Raw genomic sequence first — 20,521 nt, 5'->3', positions numbered from 1 at the left:
TTCCTTCCTTCCTTCCTTCCTTCCTTCCTTTTGTTGACTTGTCTGAGTTCTTTATAAAATTTGAAGATGAAACTCTTACCAGATGTATCATAGGCAAATATCTTCTCCTGTGTGTAGGCTTTCTTTTTGCTTTGTTGATGGTTTCCTTTGCGGTGCAAAGCCTTTTTAGTAGGATGCACTCCATTTGACTATTCTTTCTTTTCTTTCCTTTGTCTAAGGAGATGTCAGAAAAAGTATTGCTAAGAGAAATTGTCAGAGATTTTACAGTCTATGTTTTTCCTAAGAGTTCTATGGTTTTGAGTCTTACATTTAAAATCTTTAATCTACTTTGAGTTTATTCGTTTTTTTTATTATTTAAACTATTTCATATAGTAGTACATATATCTCCTTTTCCCCCCATTGACCTTCCCCAGCCTCCCCTACCCCCTGTCTCATGCCCCCATCCCACCCCCACCCAGTGTCTTGTGTCCATTGGTGTGCCCATATGCATGCATACAAGTCCTTTGGTTGATCTCTTTCCCCCTCCCCAACACTCCCCAGCCTTCCCGCTGTAATTTGACAGTCTGTTCGGTGCTTCACTGCCTCTGCATCCATCTTTTTGTTCATCAGGTTATAACGTTCTTTATTTTCCATAAATGAGTGAGATCATGTGGTATATTTCCTTCATTGCCTGGCTTATTTCACTTAACATAATACTCTCCAGTTCCATCCATGGTGCTGCATATGGTAAGAATTCCTTCCCTTTTACAGCAGCGCAGTATTCCATTGTGTAGATGTACCATAGTTTTCTAATCCACTCATCTGCTGATGGGCATTTAGGCTGTTTCCAAATCTTAGCTATGGTGAATTATGCTGCTATGAACATAGGGGTGCATATATCCTTTCTGATTGGTGTTTCTAGTTTCTTGGGATATATTCCTAGAAGTGGGATTACTGGGTCAAATGGGAGTTCCATTTTTAGTTTTTTGAGGAAACTCCATACTGTTCTCCCCAGTGGCTGCACCAGTCTGCATTCCCACCAGCAGTGCACGAGGGTTCCTTTTTCTCCGCATCCTCGCCAGCACTTGTCATTTGTTGATTTGTTGATGATTGCCATTCTGACAGGTGTGAGATGGTACCACATTGTCATTTTGATTTGCATCTCTCGGATAATTAGTGACTTTGAGCATGTTTTCATGTGTCTCTTGGCCTTCCTTCTCTCTTCTTTCAAAAAGATTCTATTTAGGTCCGTTGCCCATTTTTTTTATTGGATCATTTATCTTCCTTTTATTAAGTGGTATAAGTTCCCTGTAGATGTTGGAGATTAAAACTTTATCAGTGATAACATTTGCAAATACCTTCTCCCATACAGTGGGCTTTCTTATTGTTTTGTTGATGGTTTCTTTTGCGGTACAAAAGCTTTTTATTTTGATGTAGTCCCATTTGTTTATTTTCTCTTTAGTCTCCATTGCCCTAGGAGCGGTATCGGTGAAGAAATTGCTTCAGCAAATGTCTGAGATTTCTCTGCCTGTGGATTCTCTATATTTTTATGGTTTCCCGTCTTATGTGTAAGTCCTTTATCCATTTTGAGTTTATTTTTGTGTATAGTGTAAGTTGGTGGTCTAGTTTCATTTTTTTTTGCATCTATCTGTCCAATTTTCCCAACACCATTTATTGAAGAGACTGTCTTGAACCATTGTATGTTCAGCCTCCTTTGTCAAATATTAATTGAGCATAGTGGTTTGGGTTGATATCTGGGTTCTATATTCTATTCCATTGGTCTATATGTCTGTTCTTGTGCCAGTACCAGGCTGTTTTGAGAACAGCGGCTTTGTAATACAGCTTGAAATCTGGTATTGAGATCCCACCTACTTTGTTCTTCTTTCTCAGGATTGCTGGGGCTATTCAGGGTCTTTTTTTTATTCCAGATGAATTTTTGGAGAGTTCTTTGTAGGTCTGTGAAATATGTCATTGGTATTTTAATGGGGAGTGCATTGAATCTATAGATTGCTTTGGGTAGTATGGACATTTTAATGATGTTGATTCTACCAATCCATGAACATGGTATGTTCTTCCATCTGTTTACGTCTTCCTCTATCTCTTTTTTCAGTGTCCTGTAGTTTTCCGCGTATTAGGTCTTTTACCTCCTTAGTTAAGTTTATTCCTAGGTATCTTAATTTTTTTGGTGCGATGGTAAATCGGATTGCTTTTTTAGTGTCTCTTTCTGTAAGTTCATTATTGGTGTATAGAAATGCCATAGATTTCTTGGCATTAATTTTGTATCCTGCTACATTGCCAAATTCATTATTACATCTAATAGTTTTTTGATGGAGTCTTTCGGGGTTTTTATGTACAATATCATGTCATCTGCAAATAAGGACAGCTTTACTTCTTTTCCAATTTGGATGCCTTTTATTTCTTCTTCTTGTCTAATTGCAATGGCTAGTACTTCCAGTACTATTTCGAACAGGTGTGGTGAGAGTGGGCATCCCTGTCATGTTCCTCTTCTTAGGGGAAATGGTTTTAGTTTTTGCCCATTGAGTATGATGTTGGCTGTGGGTTTATCATATATGGCTTTTATTATGTTGAGGTGAGTTTATTCTTGTATATGGTGTAAAAAGATGGTTTTGTTTAATTTTTCACATATATCTGTCCAGTTTTCCCAACACCATTTGTTGAATAGACTGTCTTTATTCCATTGTGTGTTCTTGCCTCCTTTGTCATAGATTAATTGACACAAAGGTGTAGGTTTATTTCTGGGCTCTCTGTTCCATTCCATTGATCTCAGTCTGTCTTTATGCCAGTGCCATGCTGTTATGATGACAATGGCCTTGTAGTACAGTTTGATATCAGGTAAGGTAATACCTCCAACTTTGTTCTTCTTTTTCAAGATTGCTGTGGCTATTCAGTGTCATTTGGTGTTCTAGATAAATTTTTGGATTATTTGCTCTAGTTCTGTAAAATACACCATTGGTATTTTGACAGGAATTGCATTGAATCTGTAGATTGCATTGGACAGTATGGACAGTTCCTGTATTTCTGCGCAATTGAAACTGATTTGGTGGTATTCTGTGCTGGTGTAAAAGTGATTTTATGTTTGTTTGTTTCTGGTTTTTGGTTTTTTTTTTTAAACCCTTCTAAACCTCTCCCATGTTTCTGTGGTAATTCAAAGTTTTTAGTGGGGAATGTTGTCTCTTTATTGTTTAAATATGTCTTTTTGTTGTTTGTTTAAAATTGTTTAGCTAGTGAAATTTCTGTTTGCATCTCTTAAAAAATATGAATGTATTGCTAATCTAAGGAATGTTAGTTATTTACATGTCACCTAAAAATTAAGGCTAAGAGTTCTAACTAACTGGAAAGAAAGTATGGCTTTGGTGTAATGGAGGAAGGTAAAGAGAAATGTTGAAAGAAAGTTGAATGGATGATGGGCCAGAAAGCCAGGACAAGTAGAATAGGGAAACTGAGCAGAAATCCTGTCTTCCCTAAATCAAGAAGCCATCTTGTAAACCCTGTCTTCCCTAAATCCTTAAATCCTGTCTTCCCTAAACCAAAGACACTTGGGAGTAAATGATTTGCATTTTGCCTCCCTAAACAGAGATTAAATAGCTTATGTCAATGTACTTAGGGAGACTGATAGCAGAAATCTGACTAGTGTCATTTGCTGTCCACACCCAAGGACAAATGAAGTTAGAAAATAAGCCTTATTTTGATTAGTTCTTTTATTCAGGTGTTTGTTTTTTTAAAAAAGGAGTTTACCCTATCCCTCCCTGCAACATGGATAATAGCTCCTCCTCAAACTCTACTGTCTTAGAATGTATGTTAAGGAATTTAAAAAAGAAAGTAGTTTCTAAAGCTGGTTATTTCTGAAAGTTATAAGAATGTTTGTGTCTAATATACTTAGATATATAATCTTTTGGTAAAATCAAGTTTGACAATCTTTCAAGGGTTTACATTTCAAGAAACTTTCTCTTGACCTAGAATTGGATTTAGATTACCCCAGTAAGCTCTCAAATGCCTCAAATGTTTGTTTTAAAATTTTATACTGAAGGTACATAGGATCCTTTGTCAAACACAGTTATAACAAATAATTATTAGTTATAATATTATAGAATACTAGAGGCCCAGTGCACAAAATTCATGCACTGGGGAGGTGTCCCTCAGCCTAGTCTGTACCCTCTCCAATCTGGGACCCCTTGGGGGATGTCTGACTGCCTGTTTAGGCCTGATCCTACAGGGATAGGGCTTTAACTGGCAGTCAGACATCCCTCTCACAATCCGGGACTGTTGGCTCCTAACTGCTCACCTGCCTGTCTGCCTGATTTCCCCTAACTGCTTCTGCCTGCCAGCCTTATCACACCCTAACCGCTCCCCTGCTGGCTTGATTAATACCTAACTGGTCCCCTGCTGGCCCGATCACCCCCAATTGCCCTCCCCTGCCAGCCTGGTTGCCCCCAACTGCCCTCCCCTGCTGGCCTGGTGGCCCCCAACTGCCCTCCCCTGCAAGCCTGGTCCCCCCTCAACTGCCCTCCCCTGCTGGCCTGATCTCACCCCCAACTGCCCTTCCCTGTCAGCCTGATTGCCTCTAAATGCCTCTGCCTGCCTGATCACCCCCAACTGTCCTCCCCTGCAGGCCTGATCTCACCCCCAACTTCTCTCCTCTGCTGGCCAATTTGGTTCTGATTGGTCAGTTTCTATGCCAACAGCATCAAAAGCTCCACCTCCTAGACAGCCCTTGTCTCCTCACAGTTGACCCAGATTTGGTTCTGATTGGTCAGTTTCTATGCTAGTCAGCATCAAAAGCTCCACCTCTTAGGCAGCCATTGGCTCCTCACAGTTGACCCAGATTTGGTTCTGATTGGTTGGTTTCTATGCCAGTCAGCGTCTCTGGGCCTATCATGGGCCTATCAACAGGACCTGATCAGAAAGGCAGGGCTGATCAGTAGCCCCAGTGGAGGCCTGGAGAGAAATGGAGGCACCGCTGCTGGCCATGCCCGGAGAGAAATAGAGAGACAAGTGCTGATCAACAGCTGCCACAGAGGCTATGGATCAGACCCTGCTTCTCTCTTCAGGCCTCTCTCCAGGCCTGATTTGCAGCCCCCTCAGCAGTCAGTGCTGGGTCACCACACCTGCAGCCATAGCAGTCAGTGCTGGGTCTCCATGGCAACCCAGTGCTGACTGCAGGACTGACTTCCAGTTGGTCAGCCTCCAGTTATTGTGGATGTGACAGACCCAGGGTTTTTATATATTAGGATTGGGTTTTACAGAAAGAATTTGCCTGGGATTATAGTGTGAAACCAGTTTCCTGGATGTTAAGAAAATTCTGTGAATTAGAATGGCCAGCCTATTGTGTTGGTTGGCCCTCAGAGGGAACCCTAGATGTCCCAACTGCCAGGGCCCTCTTTGAGGTCATCATGGGTGACCCTGGTCATCCTGATCAGTTTTCTTACATAGATCAATGGCTAGAAATAGCTCGGCACAGGCCTCCTTAGATCCCACTCTATGTGTGTAAGAAGGGGCAGAGTAAGGTTTCAGTGGCAGGAGAACAGAAGCAGATCCTCAGAAGGAAGCTCAGCCCCCTGTTCTACAGAACCTCCTCCCCTCCCCGCCCGAGGAAGTGCCGCCAGTTTTACCACCTCCATATGTGCCTCAAGTGGCACCCAGTGCTCCTTTGCCTGGTCAGGGAAGCTTAGATACACCACCTCCTTCCGTCTCCTCCCAACCGGACTCTCCAGAGCCAGTTGGACGATGTTTGCACTCAGCGGATCAGGGACCCAGGCCACCCCCAGCTTTCCAGGTGCCTTTCCAAGAAACTCGGGGTTCCCCAGTATTGGGAGAAGATGAGTCCCTACAAGAGGGGGGATTGGTCTTTTACTATCAGCCTTTCACTAAGACTGATCTCTTAAATTAGGAGCATCACCCGTAAGCCCACCTGGGTCAATTACAAGCAACCCTGATTGCTGCGGCTGTCATAGAAGCTAACTTCCAGAACCCTCAGGCAGGAAGGAAGGGAGACAGCAAGGGGCCGCTGAGTCAGGAAAAGGAAGGATAGATCTTAAAAGGGACCAGTGTGCCTATTGTAAAGGATTAGGACTCTGGAAGAATGAATGTCTGAGCCGCCAGGAAAAGCAGGCAAGGCCATCCAAACCATCCAGCTGCTATCGGCCAGAGCCGCCTGAAGCCGACCTCATTGGATTAGCAGCAGCTGACTCTGACCGGGCTCTTTCCAACGGGGCCCCATGAGTCCATGGTCAAAATGAAAAGTGGGGACCAGACTGTGAACTGTATGGTTGATACAGGGGCAGAGCACTTGATAGGTACTCAGAGGGTAGCTCCCCTCTCAGGAAGGGAAGTCACCATTATCGGAGCTTCCGGGGACCACACCCACAGACCATTCTGCAGCCCTGCCGATGTCAGTTAGGCAGCCACCAGGTGGTTCATGAATTCCTGTACTTGAGAAGGAATTCCCACTGGTCTGGGCAGAAGAAAATCCCCGGGCCTGGCTAAGAACCACACCCCAGTGCTAATTGACTTGAAGCCTGGGGCACAGCCTGTAAAACTTCGCCAGTATCCAATTCCAAGGAACGCAATTCCAGGGCCACCTAGAAGGACTGCTTCAATGGGGACCTCTTAAGCAGTGTCAGTCTCCATGGGACACTCCTCTCTTACCTGTCAAGAAGCCTGGGACCAATGATTACCGCCCGGTACAAGACCTGTGGGCTGTTAATGAGGCCGTTATAACCCTGCATTCAGCACTGCTGAATCCATACACTCTCCTGGGACTCATTCTGTCAGAAGCGGAATGGTTTACATGTCTAGATCTAAAAGATGCTTTTTTCTGCTGTCAGCTGGCACCCTCCAGTCAGCCTCTGTTTGCCTTCGAGTGGGAAAACCCAACCACAGGGGCCAAGGAACAGTTCACCTGGACCAGACTGCCACAAGGGTTCAAGAACTCCCCAACTCTTTTTAGTGGAGCGCTAGCATCAGATTTGTCCAAATTTCCAGGACAGGAAGTGGGGTGCGTTCTACTCCAATATGTAGATGACCTCCTACTGGCTAGCTCCACTGGAACTCAGTGTAGGGAAGGAACACAAATCCTTCTAAGACTCTTAACTGAAACAGGTTACCGGGAGTCCAAAAGGAAGGCTCAGATCTCTCAGAGGGAAGTCAAATACTTAGGTTTCCGAATTGAAACAGGCAGTATGAGTCATCCCAATCCCCAGCACCTGGCGACAGATTTGGGAATTCCTAGGGGCAGCAGGGTTCTGTCGAATTTGGATCCCAGGATTCTCAGATCTAGCTAAGCCCCTCTATGAAGCCTTAAAGGGAGAGGAAAAGGCACCCATTAACTGGGGTCCTGAGCAGGAAAAAGCCTGTGTGACCATAAAGACAAAGCTCACTGAGGCGCCGGCCCTCGGGCTCCCAGATGTGACACGGGACTTTAACCTTTTCGCTCACGAGAACAACGGGGTAGCCCTAGGAGTTCTGATTCAGGAGTTGGGACCCGGGCAGAGGCCAGTAGCCTATCTCTCCAAACAGACTGACCCGGTTGCCTCCGGGTGGCCCCCATGCCTCAGGGCCCTTGCAGCCACAGCCTTCTTAGTCAAAGAGGCAGACAAACTCACTCTGGGACAGAACTTAAATGTTAAAGTGCCTCATGCTGTTGTCACCCTAATGGAAGCTAAGGAGCAACATGGGCTAACCCATGCTCGGATGACTCAGTACCAAGGGCGCCTATGTGAAAATCCACGAGTAAGATTAGAAGCAGTAAGAACTCCTAATCCTGCCACTTTCCTACCCATCGCAGAGGGAACCCCTGAGCATGATTGTCCAGAAGCCCTGGAGGAGGTTTACTGCAGCGGCCAGATCTAACAGACTGGCCTCTACAGAATCCGGACTTAGTGTTGTTCACAGACAGCAGCAGCTTCCTAGATGAAGGGAAAAGATGAGCCGCATATGCAGTGGTATCAGACTTTGACATAATAGAGGCACAGGCCCTGCCTGAAGGATGGTCAGCGCAGAGGGCAGAACTTTGGGCCTGAGTCAGAGCCCTAGAACTCAGTAAGGATGAGCACGCCAACATCTACACTGACTCACACTATGCCTTCACTACCCTGCATATCCATGGGGCCATATACAAGGAAAGTGGGCTCCTGACGGCTGGAGGAAAAGGAACAAAAAATCAGAATGAGATCTTGAAGTCACTAGAAGCAGTCTGGGAGCCCAAGGAAGGAGCAGGCACCCATTGTAGAGGACACCAAAAAGGAAAGGACCCAGTGTCAGGAGGGAACCGTCGCACAGATGCAGTGGCAAGGCGAGCTGCGAAGGAGCTGGCGGCGCCATCGCGGATCACGCTGGCTCCTGAATTAGCTGAACCTTTGAAATACACCCCTCAGAAGAGTGGGCCCAGTGAGAAGGGGTAAAAGGAAGGTTGGTGGATTTTCCCAGATCATAGGGTCTACGTTCCAGACCAGTTAGCTCGTAGAGCAGTCCCCAGCAGCATGAACTTGCCCATTTAGGGACGACAGCTCTAGGAGCCTTGTAAGCAGATGCTATCTAATTGCCCGTCTCCCCTCCTTGGCACCTCAGTCTCTCAGCGCCGCCTCCTCTGTGCACAGAACAATGCAAGGCAGGGGCCTGTAGGACCCATAGGAGTTCAGCGCTGTGGCAGGCTCCCTTTGAAGACCTAGAGGTAGACTTTACAGAAATAGGGCCTAGTAGAGGGAATAAATACCTTTTAGTTTTTGTCTGCACCTTCTCAGGCTGGGTTGAGGCATATCCTACCTGCACAAAGAAGACGAGAGAAGTCACTAAGGCGTTACTAAAGGACATAATTCCGAGGTATGTAATGCCATAGGGTCGGATAATGGCCCAGCCCTTATAGCTGAGGCAGTGCAGCAGGTAGCTAAGGCCTTAGGAATTAAGTGGAACTTACATACAGCCTACAGGCCCCAGAGTTCAGGGAAAGTAGAGCATGAACCGGACTCTCAAGCAGGCTGTGGCTAAGCTGTGCCAGGAGGTGAACTTACCCTGGACAGATATCTTACCACTTGTGCTCCTGCCGGTGCGCTGTGCCCCGAGGGCCAGTAGGGTTCTCTCCTTTGAAATCTATATGGCAGACCCTCCTTCCTTAATTTGGCCAAAGGGAGATTTGGGGGAAATAGGGAGTTGTAGAAACAGCTACAAGGACTTGGGAAAAGTATCCTTGAAGCCCACAGATGGGTTACTGATGATTGCCCATCTCTCTAGGAACAGCTGTGCACCCTCACAGGCCTGGGGACCAGGTTTGGGTAAAAGACTGAAAAAAAGAACCCCTTAAGCCAACCTGGAAGAGACCTTATCCGGTCGTACTATGTAGAGAGCGCCTGGGAAGGCACATGAGCATTTCCTTAAGTATTGTCAGCTGAGTCCAGTGGCTTTGGCCAGTGGTCGGCAAACTCATTAGTCAACAGAGCCAAATATCAACAGTACAACGATTGAAATTTCTTTTGAGAGCCAAATTTTTTAAACTTAAACTTCTTCTAACGCCACTTCTTCAAAATAGACTCGCCCAGGCCATGGTATTTTGTGCAAGAGCCACACTCAAGGGGCCAAAGAGCTGCATGTGGCTCGCAAGCCGCAGTTTGCCGACCACTGGCGTTGGCAGAGTACGTTGTCAGCCGGACCCTTAGCTCAGGTGCCAGGGGGTGGGTTTCATGATCTAAGTCCAGCCAGGCGCAAGGAACAGACTCAATTATCTGGGCTCAGCCAGGAGTGACGATTACAAAGAAGCCACAAGAATGAAAAATTACAGCTTGATCTTTAACCATGATTTCTCATAATTTTCTTTGTTTTAAACTCTAGTAAAACTTCCTGGAATCATGCTGTATATAATAAACGCGCTGCGCCACCTCTGGGTCACTGTCTCTCCATCAGAGGACAGCTGTCCCACCCGGTCCCAGCTTTCCCTACTGTTTCTGCGTCTGTCTCTTTCATTTTCTCAATCCCCCATCGCCCCGACTCAGGACTCCTGTCCAGCCGCACTGGACGCTGTAAAGAGAGAAATACTTTATAGTACTTAGCTCTCAAAGTTGCAGGACTGAACACCTGGATCCAGCACTCCCAGGTAAAAGCAGCTCACCAGCTGGACAATCAGCATCCAGAGTGGAAGGTGACCTCTGACCTGAACCACCCCCTGGGATCATCTTCAGGAAGAAGGCGGATCCAGCTGACTGACCTGAATCTCCTTATCCCCTCCTATCTGGATAATTATTGTTTCTGTCTTCCTACAAGTGTCGCTGGAACCCAGACTGGTACTGGGAGGAGAACTTCCCTGCCCTTGCTATTCCGACGACCCCCTTGGGGAAGATGGTGAAGACTTGGGATACTGAACCCCCTTTTTCGTCACCCCCCTTCAGCAGGAAGTAACTAGAGTGGTCATCAACCTTATCCCCCATTCCTGAGTCTTTTGTAATCCCCAAGGCTAAGAATAGCTTGTGGAACAAGAGGAGGGAATGAAAAGGAAAATGTGTGTGTGTGTGTGTGGGGGGGGGGGGGGGCCTTGCAACCTCGCTCAGTATCTGGTTAACACTGTAGTCTTCCTTCCCCACTCTGACTGACTGGGCGGAGCTGCAGAGCCTAACCCCAGGCCCCGCCACAGCTGACTTGGGCGGAGCTGCGGGGACCCTCAGGGGCTGCCCCAGGAGGAGATGTAGGTCTTTGGATCCAGAGTCCCCTGGACTAGCAGGTCTGCGAAGTAAAGTCAAACTCTCCGCCCTCGGAGCTGGCTGAGGGTTCTCCCGTGCTTTCTGCCACAACACTTCTGGGTGTGCTCCAGGAAGTGACGTAAGCTCGTTCTTCCGTGACAGACACAGACTAGTACAAGCGCCATAGAAGCAGGAACCTTGTCTATGTGACCCGCCCCATTCATCCACTGCCCAGCACAGGGCCTGGCACACAGAAGGGCTGAAGTTCAGAAACGGTTTTGGAACTAGAATGTCTCCTTTTGTGCTTTTGAAACATCACTGATCCCAAGCCTTCCCCTTCCTCTGAGCTGTCACCGCTGGGCTGGCCCACCAGGCGTCTCAGATGTCAGCGTGGGCGACAGGAAACGCTGGAGTGACGTGAACCAGGCCTGAGGACCCAGAGAAGGCGGGAACTTCACGGGAAGCCGTCTGCTGTGTGCGCGCAGCTCCCACATCTCATCTCTTTCAACCCTAAAGTATGAAAGCTAACTGTTCCAGTGTTTGTGGGTGGTCTTGCCAGCCCAGCCTCAGCCACGCCTCGCTCTGCTTTGCGGCCTCCGGCGCCCAGGTGGGAGGGTGGGCACGGGTCCTGGGGGCCGTGGACCAGCGCCTCGCCAAGCCTGTCAGCCCCACTGTCCTCTACCAGCCGCTGGAGGCGCTCCCGCCGGGGTGTGGGCTGCTCCTGGCTCTGGAGGCTCCTGACAGGTGCCATTGTTGCAGAAGACCAAAGAAATACCAAGCACGCTTCCTAGAGAAAGGGAGGGACCCCGTTTATTAACACTAGTGGACTCCGGGGATAATTTCCAAATCGGAGTGCAGAAACACGTAGAGGGCTTCACTTTTTATAACCTTCTGGGGTCTTTGTCTTGCAGATATGGTTCCGCCCCCTTTTGTGGGCTTACAGGAAGGCCCCCAGGTGTTGGGGGACCCCAGGCCATAAGACCCTTCTCCCGCCCAGGGCAGTGCGTTGTTCACAGTTTTATGGCCTGACACGCCTTGCACGACCAGTTTCCTCCTCACCATCCGGGCTGCCCAGCATCCTGGTTCCCACTCGAGGCTCCTGCCTTTCTTCGCTGCCTGGAGTCTGTGCTGTCACCGCCGGAGAAGCTGGGCCTCTCCCAGTAAAGCTCTGGAATCTTTTGCTTTGATCTGTCTTTCTTTTTTAATCCTCACCCGAGGATATGTTTCTACTGATTTTTAAAGAGTGTGGAAGAGAGAGGGAAAGACAGAGAGAAACATCGATGTGAGAGAAACACATCCATTGGTTGCCTCCTGCACCTGCTCTGACCAGGGCCCGGGCCGAGGAGGAGTCTGCAACTGAGGTACATGCCCTTGACCTGAATTGAACCCAGGACCCTTGGTCTGCAGGCCGACGCTCTATCCACTGAGCAACTGGCCAGGGCTAACGCTCTGAAATCTCGTGTAGCTTTCAAGAGGCCGCACGGCCGATTGAGGCCCCCTCCTAGGTCCTTGTTCCATCGTCAGCTCAGGGAGAGCTCTGTAGAGAAGGGCAGGCAGGGAAGGCGGTAAGATGACAGGCATCACCTCCCACACCTTCGCGCTCTCCCCGGAGCCGGCGAAGAACGAGCTCGGGGGGCTAACGGTGACCCCTTGGCCACCGTGCTTGGTCCTTAGGTAAACTCTTGGGGGAACAGGATACCGTAGCTTCTACTTAAACGCAAGGCTCTGGCTCTGTGGCCCCTGGACCAGGACACCGTTTCCCAGTCCTGTGCTCGGCCTGGAGATCTGTGCGGGCTACCTGAGGGCATTTGGTTTGCCCTCCCAGTGCCTCTTTCCTGGGCACCCACCCGCCTGGGCCTGGGTCCGCGAGGTCTGCACAAGCCTCCAGCGCCCAGCCTTCGGGGTGACACAGTGCATCTGCATGAAGGGCGTCCTTTGCCCAAAATGGGGGCAGCAAGTCTGAGCAGGAAACGTGTAAGAGCCACCACCTCTTGGTCAGGGGGTGCCCACAGCCCCTTTGTTTCTGGAAGTACCGCCAGCACGGGACCGACACGTGGCCTCAGGCAGTGCTGGAGCCGAAGGAATGCTTGATGCCTGCTTGCTTTCTCAGCACCACCCAGCCAGCAGCCCCCCAGCTCCTCATTAGTGATCGCATGCCCCACACCTGCAGGACCAGCTCATAAAGCCAGCATTCATGGGTTTGGCACGGGCCGCCTGGGAACGGCCAGGACGGCCTCAGCCATTGTATCTCCAGATAAAAGCATTCTCTTACCCAGGAGGCCTCTGAAAATCGGAGCAGGCTGCGATTTCAGTTCCCCACAGAGAAGGGAAGTGTTACTTCACCTCCTCTCTTTATGAAGTCAGCGCGGCAGGGCCTGGAGCTCCGGGGCACACCCTCTTCCAGGCCCCTCTGCAGAGAGAAGGGGCGCTGTGGGCGCTGCACTGATTGTGAGGGGTGGCGGCCAGCAGTGCACGGGGCCTGTTCTCCTGTGTGCTGTGCTGATGCACAGCCGTGGCAGGAACCGCGGAGCGTGGGTGGTCTTCTGTGGCATTCTGGGTGCCAGAGTTCTCCTGCCACTTGTAAAAACAGTGCCAGGATCCACCCAAAAGGCCAACAATGATAAATAACCGACAAAATAACATCTTCATACAAAACGTGGGATTGAATTGTAATATGCTTCTTTTCACCTTTGTTTTTTCTTTTAAATGCTCTCGATTAAGTGCGCGCTATGGCTGCGCTGGCCCAAGAAGGCTGGAGACCAGCGCTGCTCAGTCCGGCTGAGCGGATGGGCGGGCCCGGCACCCTCAGAGGAGCCCTGAGACAATGGCACAGAACTGGCAGCGAGGGCATCTGAGCATCTGAACGGCACAGATGTTTTATCTAGAGGCGGAGGCGAGCTATGGTGAGCTGCTGTCAGATGACGTTGGCCTGGATAACTTAGCAGGGTTTTTCTTTGAATGTGTGAGTGTGTGAGTATGTGTGTGCGTGTGTGCGTGTGCATGTGTGCGTGTGTGTGCGTGTGTGCGCATGTGTGCATGTGTGTGCGTGTGTTTGGGGTGGGGACCTGGTGACGGTCCCAGATAGCCCTTCCCTCTGCCTGGGAGAGCTTCCATTGCTCAGGTAGCCTCGCGAGCGCCCCTGCTCAGAGAACAGTCTGCCTGAGAAGCGATGCTCGCAGTGGGCTTACCCTCCTATGTATAAACACACATCGTCACCAGCTCGCTGAGGTTAGAAAGGACTTCTAATAGGTTCTCTGGCTCTCTTCTACTCCTTGTCAAGGCAAAGTAGGTTCCCTTGTCAATATCCTGTAGCAACTACATGGATGGCTAGACTCTGTGGTTACACAGAAATATTTTTTGGTCTTTTGTTATTTTTTCTTTTTTATATATTTGTATTGATTTCAGAGAGGAAGGGAGAGGGAGAGAGAGATAGAGACATCCATGATGTGAGAGAATCATTGATCAGCTGCCTCCTGCAGGCCCCACTGGGGATGGAGCCTGCAATCCGGGCCTGTGCCCTGACTGGGAATAGAACCGTGACCTCCTGATTCATAGGTCAATGCTCAACCACTGAGCCACGCCAGGTGGGTTTGTCTTTTGTTATTGATTCAACCAGTACAAGGGAGTGAAAATTAAATGGTTGAATCTAAGAAATTATATGTCATCGCAGTGAAAGGCGTGGGGCCAGGGGAGCTGTGGAGAGGACAGGGCGATGGTGCTGATGCCACGTGGGTGTGAGGTGAAGATCCTGCTCGTCCTCGGGGTGGAGCAGGAGACGTGCACAGCGTTGCCCACCGACTCTGGGCCGGACTCCTTGGCTTGAGTCCCAGCACTGGGCCCTACAGCTATGAGATCTTGGACCCGAGTTTTACCTTTCCATCTTTCCAAGTTAAAGTAACTTCTTTATCTTTAAAATGGCATAATACTAGTTGTTAGCCTCAGAGGGCTATTGTAAGTATCAGACAAGTTAACATATACAGAGCACTTTAAACAGTGCCCAGCTCTGTCACTGTTAGTGGTCACTAGGGAGATTACCCAGGTCATTAGTTACTGATAAAGCATTTTTATGTCATCTATAGTATCTCCTAGGCATGGCTGCTCGACTCTGTTTAATAATAACAACTATTTTTTAAAAAAAATAAGTCTTTATTGTTCAGATTATTACAGTTGTTCCTCTTTTTTCTCCCCATAGCTCCCTTCCACCTGGTTCCCATCCCACCCCATGTCCTTACTCCCCCTCATTGTCCTCATCCATAGGTGTTCGATTTTTGTCCAATCTCTTCCCGCACCCCACACACCCCCTCCCCCCGAGAATTGTCAGTCCACTCCCTTTCTATGCCCCTGATTCTATTATATTCACCAGTTCATTCTGTTCATTGTATTTTTTATTCACTCAATTTTTAGATTCACTTGTTGATAGATATGTATTTGTTGTCACTTCGTTGTTCATAATTTTTATCTTTACCTTTTTCTTCTTCTTCCTCCTCTTAAAGAATACCCTTCAGCATTTCATATAATACTGGTTTGGTGGTGATGAACTCCTTTAGCTTTTTCTTGTCTGTGAAGCTCTTTATCTGACCTTCAATTCTAAATGATAGCTTTGCTGGGTAGAGTAATCTTGGTTGTAGGTTCTTGCTATTCATCACTTTGAATATTTCTTGCCACTCCCGTCTGGCCTGCATAGTTTCTGTTGAGAAATCAGCTGACAGTCTTATGGGTGCTCCCTTGTAGGTAATTAACTGTTTTTCTCTTGCTGCTTTTAATATTCTCTCTTTGTCTTTTGCCCTTGGCATTTTAATTATGATGTGTCTTGGTGTGGTCCTCTTTGGATTCCTTTTGTTTGTGGCTGGCCCTGGCCTCCGCTCAAGGCTACAAAGTTTCAATTATAGAAGATAAATAAATCTCAGATACCTGTTTCCAGCCGGCCCTGGCCTCCACTCAAGGAGGCGCTGAAAAAAAAAAAAAAAAAGCAAAAAAGGAGGGGCTGGGAGCTTGGGTCACCAGGGGCCATGGCCAGCCTGCAAACAGCCATCAGCCCCTCACCCAGGCTGGCCAGGCACCCCAGTGGGGACCGCCACCCTGAAGGGGGTGTGGCCAGCCTAAAAACAGCCATCAGCCCCTCACTCAGGCTGGCCACACCCCCATGGGGTGAGGGTCCCTGCTGGGGGGCTTGGCCAGCCTGCAAACAGCCATCAGCCCCTCACTCAGGCTGGCCAGGCACCCCAGGGGGGACCCCCACTCTGATCTGGGACACCCTTCAGGGCAAACCAGCCAGCCCCCACCCATGCACCAGGCCTCTATCTATACTAATAAAAGGGTAATATGCTAATTAGACTGGGAGACCTTCCAGGAGACCTTCTGGACGTTCCTCTGGACAAAGCCATGGTGGTGGGGCTGAGGCAGAGACGGTTAGAGGCCAAGAAGGGAGGGCAGTTGTGAGTGATCAGGCCAGGATGGGACAACAGTTGTGAGTGATCAGGCTGATGGAGGGTGGGGCTGTTGGGGGTAAGCAAAGCAGCAGGGGGGCCAGTTGGGGGTGAGCAGGCCATCAGTGGGGGTCAGTTGGAGGTGATCAGAACAGTGGGGGGGGCAGTTTGGAGTGAGCAGGCCAGCAGGGGGGGCAGTTGGGGGCTAGCAGGCCAGTGGGGAGGGAAGGTGGGGGCAAGTAGGCCAGCAGGGGGGCAGTTAGGGGTGAGCAGGCTGGCAGGGGTGACATTTGGGGGCAAGCAGGCTGGCAGGCAGAGTGGTTAGGGGCAATCAGACAGACAGGCAGGCAGGTGAGCGGTTAGGAGCCAGCAGTCCCAGATTGCCAGAGGGATGTCCGACTGCCAGTTTAGGCCTGATCCCTGTAAACTGGCAGTAGGTCATCCTTTGAGGGGTTCCAGATTGGAGAGGGTGCAGGCTGGGCTGAGGAACACTGCCCCCCCCCCCGCCCCGTGCATGAATTTCGTGCACCGGGCCACTAGTATAGACAATAATATTCTACTAACTAGGTATGGTGTCAGGTGGGTATGAGGTTTATCAGGATGACCATTTTGTAAGCTATATAATGTCTAATGACTGGGTTGTACACCTGAAACTAATATATAAAATGTCAACTGTATTTTAACAAATCATACAGCTAATAAGTATAGTAGATCTAGCATTTAATCCAGGAAGATTCTAGCAACCATAGTTTTAATTAACAAGCTATCCCACCTGTATTTTTTTCTAAAGAGTTAAAAGCTAGAACATATGTTGTTTTCCATCTTTTTTATAGTTGTTCTTAGTGTTCGGATCAATACTTTTGAATATGGTGCAGGCAATGCTGAAAGTCAGCACATGCTCACGTCCATGAAGAAGCACACGGGTGGGTGCGGCAGTGCAGAGAGCTCCCCTCTGTGAGTGACCTCCCCGAGGGCACGCCTGTCCCAGGGCAGAAATATCTCTGGTAAGAGAGTGGCTGTTCTATTATTCCATTGTCAACATGAAGATTTACCCCAAACACTCTAGTTTTCTCTTCAAATTCGTTGTGGTTCTGGAAAAGGCAGCATTTACTTGTTTATTACTATTTTTATCACTCTGAGCACATGGCTGTACTTAAACGGGCAGCGTTCAAGAATGGGTAGGACTTTATGCATTTTATGTTCAATCTGATATTTCCGGGGGGATGGTAGGAAAAAAATCATTTCAAGGCTGTATTTCACCGATTTTTATATTCAGTTTGCGGATGAGAAAATGAAGTCCAAAATCTGAATGAATTCTTTCCCAGGAGCCGTAGCATCAGAACAACGCTTCTGGGTGTTCAGCCTCCTGCAGCTCAGCTCGGAGCCTGTGACTGTCCCCTGCGGCTCCAGCTGCCCAGCTAAGTGCTTCAAGGACCAGAGAGCTGACCCTGCAGAGCGATGGGAGCTGAGTCAGTGTTTGCTACACACCTTGGTTTAGAGGACAATTCCTGGTCTTAGGACTTAAAGAGCTTCTAACTGTCAGCCTCACGATGGAAACCCATATTTCCTACACCTTGGGAGAAGGCTGTTCGCGTGTTTGGTTTTATCGGTGTTAAGGCAGCTGTTCCAATGTTGACTACATGTTGGACTCACTTCAGTGCTTAAAAAGTACTGATGCCTTGGCCTCACTCAGAGTCTCCAGTTTAGTTAGTGTGGGTGCATTGTGGGCACTGGGGTTTTCAAAGTTCCCAGTACACCACCACGGCCAGACCCGTGTTCCAGTGTTCTCCACGGCCGAAACACGTGTTCCCAGTGTTCTCCACGGCCGACACACGTGTTCCCAGTGTTCTCCACAGCCAAAACACATGTTCCCAGTGTTCTCCACGGCCGAAACACGTGTTCCCAGTGTTCTCCACGGCCGAAACACGTGTTCCCAGTGTACTCCAAGGCCGAAACACGTGTTCGCAGTGTTCTCCACGGCCAAAACACGTGTTCCCAGTGTTCTCCACGGCCAAAACACGTGTTCCCAGTGTACTCCAAGGCTGACACACGTGTTCCCAGTGTTCTCCACGGCCAAAACACGTGTTCCCAGTGTTCTCCACGGCTGAAACACGTGTTCCCAGTGTTCTCCACGGCCAAAACACGTGTTCCCAGTGTTCTCCACGGCCGACACACGTGTTCCCAGTGTTCTCCACGGCCGAAACACGTGTTCCCAGTGTTCTCCAAGGCTGACACACGTGTTCCCAGTGTTCTCCACGGCTGAAACACGTGTTCCCAGTGTTCTCCACGGCTGACACACGTGTTCCCAGTGTTCTCCACGGCCGACACACGTGTTCCCAGTGTTCTCCACGGCCGAAACACGTGTTCCCAGTGTTCTCCACGGCCAAAACACGTGTTCCCAGTGTTCTCCAAGGCTGACACACGTGTTCCCAGTGTTCTCCACGGCCGACACACGTGTTCCCAGTGTTCTCCACAGCCAAAACACATGTTCCCAGTGTTCTCCACGGCCGAAACACGTGTTCCCAGTGTTCTCCACGGCCGAAACACGTGTTCCCAGTGTACTCCAAGGCCGAAACACGTGTTCGCAGTGTTCTCCACAGCTGACACACGTGTTCCCAGTGTACTCCACGGCCAAAACACGTGTTCCCAGTGTACTCCAAGGCTGACACACGTGTTCCCAGTGTTCTCCACGGCCGACACACGTGTTCCCAGTGTTCTCCACGGCCAAAACACGTGTTCCCAGTGTTCTCCAAGGCTGACACACGTGTTCCCAGTGTTCTCCACGGCCAAAACACGTGTTCCCAGTGTTCTCCACGGCTGAAACACGTGTTCCCAGTGTTCTCCACGGCCAAAACACGTGTTCCCAGTGTTCTCCACGGCCGACACACGTGTTCCCAGTGTTCTCCACGGCCGAAACACGTGTTCCCAGTGTTCTCCAAGGCTGACACACGTGTTCCCAGTGTTCTCCACGGCTGAAACACGTGTTCCCAGTGTTCTCCACGGCCGAAACACGTGTTCCCAGTGTTCTCCACGGCCGACACACGTGTTCCCAGTGTTCTCCACGGCCAAAACACGTGTTCCCAGTGTTCTCCAAGGCTGACACACGTGTTCCCAGTGTACTCCAAGGCCGAAACACGTGTTCGCAGTGTACTCCAAGGCTGACACACGTGTTCCCAGTGTTCTCCACGGCCAAAACACGTGTTCCCAGTGTTCTCCAAGGCTGACACACGTGTTCCCAGTGTTCTCCACGGCCAAAACACGTGTTCCCAGTGTTCTCCACGGCCGAAACACGTGTTCCCAGTGTTCTCCACGGCCGACACACGTGTTCCCAGTGTTCTCCACGGCCAAAACACGTGTTCCCAGTGTTCTCCAAGGCTGACACACGTGTTCCCAGTGTTCTCCACGGCCAAAACACGTGTTCCCAGTGTTCTCCACGGCTGAAACACGTGTTCCCAGTGTTCTCCACGGCCAAAACACGTGTTCCCAGTGTTCTCCAAGGCTGACACACGTGTTCCCAGTGTTCTCCACGGCTGACACACGTGTTCCCAGTGTTCTCCACGGCTGACACACGTGTTCCCAGTGTTCTCCACGGCCGAAACACGTGTTCCCAGTGTTCTCCAAGGCTGACACACGTGTTCCCAGTGTACTCCAAGGCTGACACACGTGTTCCCAGGGCACACTGAGGCAGAAAAAAACTCGCTCAGATGCCTGGGCTTCTATCAGCTGTGATGATTCACAAAGGCAGTCAGCCCCAACTTCTATAGGAGCTGTTTGAGGCCTGGAAGGGGAAATCAGAATGGGAACTGAGAAAAAGGAAGTTAGGGCAGAAGAAAGCATTCAGAATAAAGGGTCATTGTTAACCAAACCCGGAAAGCAGGGAGACTATTGCATCTCTCTGCCAAGGACGCCACATGAGTGCCATGGGGGCCGCGTACCCACAGCCTTGTGACCGCCCCAGTAGCTCACGTTGGACCCCGAAGCTGACTTTGTGGGCTTACAGCTCCGCAGCTGTTCCCAGCCCAAGCCCAGGCCCCCCCCCCCCCCCCCCCCGTGGGACTTACTGTAGAAACACGTCTCGTTTACAGAATCATATGCAGGGGCCTGGAGACTCCAAACTGTAAATTAAAACCTTGTGTCTATTAGTTTGGTAAATTCAATTCCAAAGCATTTGGCTTCTCCAAATAGGCCATTTTCATTAGAAATAGGAGGCTGAAGCACAATGGGAAGGAAATAGGTCTTTTATGTCAACCCTTCCTATTTCTGGTAGGAGGTCTCGACACAAAGGTAATAAAGGAAGTATGTCCTAATAAAATGGCAAGGCTTTGGGCAGGCTTGGTGCTGGCATGTGAGGGAGAAGGAGGAGAGGGGTGAGCAGGCGGGAAAGTGAGGATGAGGAGGAGGGGGGTGAGCAGGCGGGAAAGTGAGGAGGGAGCA

The sequence above is a fragment of the Plecotus auritus genome (assembly GCF_963455305.1).
Source record: "Plecotus auritus genome assembly, chromosome: 13".
Taxonomy (NCBI): domain Eukaryota; kingdom Metazoa; phylum Chordata; class Mammalia; order Chiroptera; family Vespertilionidae; genus Plecotus; species Plecotus auritus.
This window is presented reverse-complemented; position numbering follows the sequence as displayed.